The following is a 7,305-nucleotide window of genomic DNA, read 5'->3' on the forward strand; positions in this document are numbered from 1 at the left end:
TGAATAAATAAATTAGTTTGGGAAGAATTGTCATTTTTATTATACTGGCTTGGCCTACCCAAGAGCAATTGTTATGTTTCCAATTGTTTGGATCTGACTTCATTTCCATAAAAAGCATTTTGTAATTGTGTTCATATAGTTCCTGGTTTTGTCTTGGCAGGTAGACTCCTAAGTATTTTATATTGTTCACTATTATTTTAAATAGAATTTATCTTTCTATCTCTTGCTGCTGGGCTTCCTGGTCATATAAAAATGCTGATGATTTATGTGGGTTTATCTTATATCCTGTACTTTTGCTAAAGGTATTAATAATTTCAAGTAATTTTTAGTTGAAGCTTTAGAGTTCTTTAAGAATACCATTATATCATCTGCAAAAAGTGATAGTATTGCTTCCTTATTGCTTATTCTAATTCCTTCAATTTCTTTTTCTTCTCTTATTGCTATAGCTACTAGTTCAAATACTGTATCAAATATCAGTGGTGATAATGTGCATCCTTGCTTCACCCCATCTTATTGGAAAACTTCTAGTTAATCCCCATTTCAGATAATGCTTACTGATGGTTTAGATGGATACTGCTAATCATCTTAAGGAACAATCCCTTTATTCCTATTCACTCTAGTGTTTTTAAGTCAAAAACTTTTTCAGCATCTCTTCAAATAATCATGTGATTTCTTTTATTTCATTATAAATATGGTCAATTATGTTGATAGTTTTTCTAATATTGAACCAACCCCACATCCTTGGTATAAATCCCACCTGGTCACAGTGTATAATCCTTGGGATGTATTACTGTAATTGTCTTGCTAGTACTTTGTTAAAAAATTTTGCATCCATGTTCATTATGGAAATTTCCTTTCTCTGTTTTAGCTGTTCCTGGTTTAGGTATCAGCACCATATTTGTGTTATAAAAGGAATTTGGTGGGACTCCTCTTCCTGCTTTTTCCAAATAATTTATATAGTATTAGAATTAATTGTTCTTTCAATGTTTGGTGTAATTCACTTGTGAACACATCTGGCCCTGAGGGATTTTTTTTCCTAGGGAGCTCTTTAATAGCTTGTTTAATTCTTTTTCTAAACTGGTATTATTTAGGCATTCTATTTCCTGATCTGTTAATCTAGATAATTTATATTCATCAATTTTTCTCAGATTGTCAGATTTATTGGCATATAATTGGGCAAAATATTTCCTAATGATTGCTTTAGTTTCTTCTTCACTGGTGGTGATTTTGCCCTTTTCACATTTGATACTGGATATTTGGTTTTCTTCTTTCTTTTTCTTAATTAAATTAACCAATGGCTTATCTATCTTACTGGGTTTTTTTTTTCATAAAACCAGCTCCTCAATTTATTTATTAGCTCAATAGTTTTGTTGGTATTTTTTTCTTTTTTTTTTCTTTCAGTCTTATTAATTTCATCTTTGATTTTCAGGATTTCCAACTTGGTGCTCAATTGGGCTTTTTTAATTTATTCTATTTCTAACTTTATTTTTAGCTGCATGTCCAACTCATTGATCTGTTATTTTTCTACTTTGTTGATGTAAGAATTTAGAGAAATAAAATTTCCCCCCAAGTGCTGCTTTGGCTGGATCCCATAAATTTTGATATGTTGTCTCATCATTGTCATTCTCTTTAATGAAATTGTTGATTGTTTTTTATGATTTTTTCTTTGACCCACTTTTAGTGGGTCACTTTTAGTATTGCCTTATTTAGTTTCCAATTAATTTCAACATATGTTTCCACTGCCCTTTGTTGAATGTAATTTTTATTGCATTATGATCTGAAAAGAATACATTTAATATTTCTGTATTTTTATATTTGATTTTGAGGTTTTCATGCCTTATTACATGGTTAATTTTGTGTGAGTGCCATGTGCTGAGGAAAAAAGATATATTCCTTTTTGTTTTCATTCAGTTTTCTCCAAATGTCTGTTATATCTGACTTTTCTAATATTCCATTTACCTCTTTAGTTTCTTTCTTATTTTTTGGTCAGATTTATCAAGTTCTGAGAAGGGACAGTTGAGGTCCTTTACTAGTATAGTTTTGCTGTCTATTTCTTCCTGTTCTCACTTGATTTCTCCTTTAAGAACTTAGATGCTATGCTATTTGCTCCTTTTTTCTCTTCTGTTTTGTTTTGTTTCTTCTTTCTTATGGTTCCCCCTATTGTTTCTAATTCTTCTTTACAACATGACTAACGTGAAAACATGTTTAATAGCAATGTATATGTAGAGACTATATCAGATTGCACACTGTCTTGGGGAGGGAAGAGGGAGAGAAGGGGAGAAAATTTAAAACTCAAAAGCTTATGGAAATGAATGTTGAAAACTAAAAATAAATTAATTTTAAAAAAATTTAAAAGAATTTGGGTGCTATAGGATTTAGTATATATGTGTTAAGTATTAACATTACTTCACTGTCTATTGTACCTTTTAGTAAGATGTAGTTTCCTTCCTTATCTCCTTTAATTAGGTGTATTTTTGCTTTTGCTTTTTCTGAGTTGAGGATTGCTACCCCTGCTTTTTTTTTTAACTTCAGTTGAAGCATAATATATTCTGATCCAGTCCCTTACTTTTACTATGTGTGTATCTCTCTGCTTCAGGTGTTTCCTGTGAACAGCATATTATAGGATTCTGGTTTTTTTATCCATTATGCTATCTGCTTCCATTTTATGGAAGAGTTCAACCCATTCACATTACAGTTATGATTACAAACTGTATATTTCCCTTTGGCCTATTCTTCCTTCTGTTTGTCTTCTCTCTCCTTTCACCCTCTCCTTCCTCACCAGTGTTTTGCTTCTGTCTACCACCTCACCTGATCTGCCCTACCTTCTGTCAGTCCCCACCATCAGTTTACTTTATCTTCTCCCCTCCTGTTTTCCTGTCAGGTAATATAGATTTCTATATTCATCTCATTGTTCACATTATTCCCAATTTGAGCCTCTACTGATAAGAGCAAGGTTCAAGCTATGCTCATCATCTTCCCTTCTACTCTATTAGGTCTTTCGTGTGAAATAATTTACCCCATTCTACCTCTGCCTTCCTTTGGCATCCATTATACACCTCTTTCTCATCACTTAATTTTTTTATGTCATTCCCTCAAATTCACCTTATCCTCATATCCTCTGTCTATGTATATTCCTTCTAGCTGTACTATTAGTGATACAATTTTTAAGAATTCCAAGTATCATCTTCCTCTGTAGAGAGGTAAATAGTTTAGCTCAATTGAATACCTTATGCTTTCTTTTCCCCTTTTACCTGTTTATCCTTCTCTTGGGTCTTGATATTGGAGGTCAAATTTTTTGTTTAGTTCTGGTCTTCTCCTTATGAAAGCTGGAAATTCTTCTCTTTCATTGAATGGCCATTTTTCCCTTGATATATTATGCTCAATTTTGCTGGGTAAGCGATTCTTGGTTGTAGTACTATCTCCTTTGGGAATATCACATTTCATGACCTCTGATCCTTTAATGTTGCAGCTGTCAAGTTCTGTTTATTCCTAATTTTGACTTCCTGGATAAATTCAGTTTTAAAATATGTCAACCCAATGATCTAGTATTATGTAGTCAACATTACAACTTTCCTGATTCAAAATGGATGTTCTGTAGCCATATCAATTGGAGGCTAAGTGGTACAATGGAGAGAGTACTGGGCTTGGAATCAGGAAGACTCGTCCTCATGATGTCAAATCTAGCCTCAGACATTTATTAGCTGTGTGGTCCTGGGCAAGTCACTTAACTTTATTTGCCTCAGTCTTCATCTTTAAAATGAGCTGGAGAAGGAAATGGCAAACTACTCCAGTATCTTTGCCAAGAAAACCCAAAGTGGAGTTACATAGAATTAGACATGACTGAAACAACTGAACAACAAAGGCATCTTAACACCAAAATATAATTTATTGTTTTTCCTCAAAAATGACCTCTCTTCTTAACTACCCTGTTATTGTGAAAGGCACCAACTGTTTTCCCATTCATCCAGGTTCTTAATCCATCCATCCTCCTTGCTTCCTCACTCACATGAATACCACATGTTCAATCTATTATCAAATCTTGCTATTTCTATCTTCACAACATCCCTTTCTCTTCCCCTCCAGTCACTAACCTAGTACAGACCCCCACTAGCTTTCACTTCACCTTTTCACTATAGGTATCTAGCTGATTTTCCTGCTTCAAGTCTTTTCCCACTCTAATCCATGTTCCACATAGCTGCTAAAGTTATTTCGTTAAAGTGTTGGTAGGTCTGAGTAAGTTGACCCCTATTCAGTGAACCTGTATGTCTCTATCATTTCCACAATCCAATATAAACTTCTATGTTGTTTAAGTATCATCATAACCTGGCTCTTCTACCTTTCCAGTCTTCTCACACTTCACTGCACTCCATTCACTGCACAATTCAGCAATATCAGCTTACCTGTTGTTCCTCAAATACTACCATCCATTTCCAGGCTCCATGTCTTTGCCTTGGCTTTTCCCATATTTGGAATACTCTCCCTCCTCACCTTGGTCTTTTGATAACTGGGCTTATCAAGATTCAGTTCAAGACTACCTTCTACAAGAAGCCTTCCTGGTCTTTGAGCCTGTCTTTTCTACTCTATAAGCATCTTGTATGTACCTATTTATTTGAATATTGTCCCCTCCCATTCATATTTAAGCAGTTTAATGTTGGGGGCTGCTTTGTCATGTATTACATTTTTTGTTTTATTCTTTCTTTGTACTTCAAGGGTTTAGCAGAGTGCTTGGTCTATTAGAAATGTTTAATGAATGCTTGAAGATTGAGTGTGTGATGATAACTAAAGTCCTAAAGATACAACCTACATGTATTCCTAATAGTTAGAATATTCATTTACCTTTCAATAAAATAACCATATTCACTAGTTGATGAAGTTGTAAATCAACTCAAATTCCATTTTTTACAAAAATGGTAGAGAAAAAATGTTATATCACCTAAACTATTTCACAATAGGAAAAGTTATTCTGAAAAAGAACTCTCAAGTGAGGACATATCAGGATTAGCATTTTAAAAAGTCATTTTCAATATCTCAAATAGCTCACATAGTCTCCAACATAGTTCTAAATTAATAGCTCTGTTTTGAAGGTTTTAGCATTTCCAGAGTAATGAAGAGGATCAGCTTAGTTTGAACTGTTCTATCTCATCTGGTTTTGAGCCTGGGCCCTTTTAAAATGCCATCAATTTGCATGTGAAATGCTTTGGATTGGACAGGCAGTACAGTTTCCCTCTGATGGAACAAATGGTATGACAATGTTTATGGGTGTCAAGGTTTGACTAAAAAGCTTTATGAATAGCGTGATGAGGGTTGGGGGGAAGGGATGACTTATGTATAATCAGGTTGCTGCCCTGTTTTTTTTTTCCCCTCCCTTCCAATCTTTTCTTGACTTTTGTGGGAAGATGATAGGGAAGAACAGTTTAGGATTTTCCTACTGCATTTGGCTTAGCTTAGTTCTGCTTCAGCATATGACATCGTGAACATATATGTCTCTTTATAACAACCAAAATAATGGACCTTGTCTGACTTAAAGAAGACCATCTGTGTCACAAGATAAGAATTTATATGTATCTTTGTTTTGGTGTCTGAGTCAATAGTAGGAAAGTAGCAGACCTTATTAAAAAAAAAATTCATCCTGGGCAAGTCATTTTTCCCCTCTGGGTCTCAGTCTCCCTATCTGGAAAATGAAAAGGTTGAGTTAGATGGCCTCCAAGGCCCAATAGCTCTGAATCCTATGATCTATTGAAGAGGGAGGGGAAGCACAGGGAGATAAGACAATATTCATTTCTTAAGTTCATATGTGCCAGGCTTTGTGCTAAGGGCTGGGGATAGAAATATAAGCTAAAAGAAATATACTTTTGGCCCTCAAGTAGATTACATTTCTAATTCAGGAAGATAACAAAAAAAGGATGACTGAAAGGGGGAAGGGAAAGGACAGGGGCATGATATTGAAGTTTGGGAAATCAGAAACTCATCAGGGAAGAGAATGAAGGCTGGCTGATTTGGGACCTTCTCCAAAATGGAAGAATGCCTCAATGGGAGAAAGAGGGTGGCATAGCAGATGGATGTTCCAGGGTGAAGAGGCCCCAGGAGGTGAGAGATTTTCCAGAATAAGACCACAGTTGTCATGGTGCTGAAATCTTGAATGTTAGAAGCAAGGCTGGGAAGAGAGATTATCTTTCAGTTTAGAGGGTCATAGCTATCAAGTCAGTATTACACCCCTAGGAGAGGGGCAGGCACATGATTAAATTCAGTACCCTGTCACCCAGGAGTAAAGAAGAATGAGTATAGGCTTCACCAGACTTCCTGGATTCTCTTTGGGGTCTGTGATCTAGTTATATATTTTGTAGAAAAGGACATACCTCTAGACACCATATCTCAAAAGAGTCACCAAAACTCTGAACATCAGCAAGTAAGATCAGTCAATAAGTACAATGGGCCTATTATGTGCCATGCCTTCTGTAGCCTCTGGGAATAAAAAGACAATTTATTTTGAAAGTAATAATATACAAAATAGCTCCTGCTTTCAAATAACTTGCATTCTAAGGGAGACGTGAGGGTGGGATACACTATGTATATATTCTAATGTATATAGAATAATGCACATGATGTGAAGAGATAGCATATTGGAACCTAAAGGTGCCCAGATCCATGAAAACCACCCTAATAAAGTTCTAAAGACATAAAATTTCTTCTATCCAATTTAGGACAACACAAAAATATTGCCAGAATCCTTTGGAAATTCTGAGTGGAAACAAGCTAGGCTAAGTAAAAGGCAAAGCAATGCAAACAATCCAGCCCCACGGGAGACAAGCTAGACCAGCACTTAAGTAACCTATACCTAAGTCAAAGCAGGAGACAGGGCCACTCAGTACCCTCACAGAATATTGCTGCTCAGGCATTCATCATATGGGCCCAAGACAGCCCATGACTCTAGAACCCCCACAACCCACCCCTAGACCAGAGCAGAAACAGGTCTGTGGGACCTGGGTGAGAGTGGAGCTCAGTCCAGTGCAGGCTATACTAGCAGAGCCTCAACCCCAGAAAATCAGGAGCAGGCCTTGGGAGCTACTGAATCAGTAGCAGCAGCTGCTGCTGCTTATGTAGCTCTCATGCCACAGACAGTAAGCGGGTTGAACAAATAGACAGAAGGAGATTACATTGGTATCAATGAGGAAGGAACCTGTTGCTTTGCCCATACTTGGATCCAGGTTGCAGTCCTGAGTGATGGTCCCAGGGCAAGGAGGAGCACTAACACACTAGAATTTGTGGAGTGGGAAACTTTGTCACAGTTCCAGGGCAGAAAAGAGT

This window comes from Phascolarctos cinereus, unplaced genomic scaffold (genome assembly GCF_003287225.1).
Source record: "Phascolarctos cinereus isolate Bilbo 61053 unplaced genomic scaffold, phaCin_HiC Scaffold_4;HRSCAF=312, whole genome shotgun sequence".
Taxonomy (NCBI): domain Eukaryota; kingdom Metazoa; phylum Chordata; class Mammalia; order Diprotodontia; family Phascolarctidae; genus Phascolarctos; species Phascolarctos cinereus.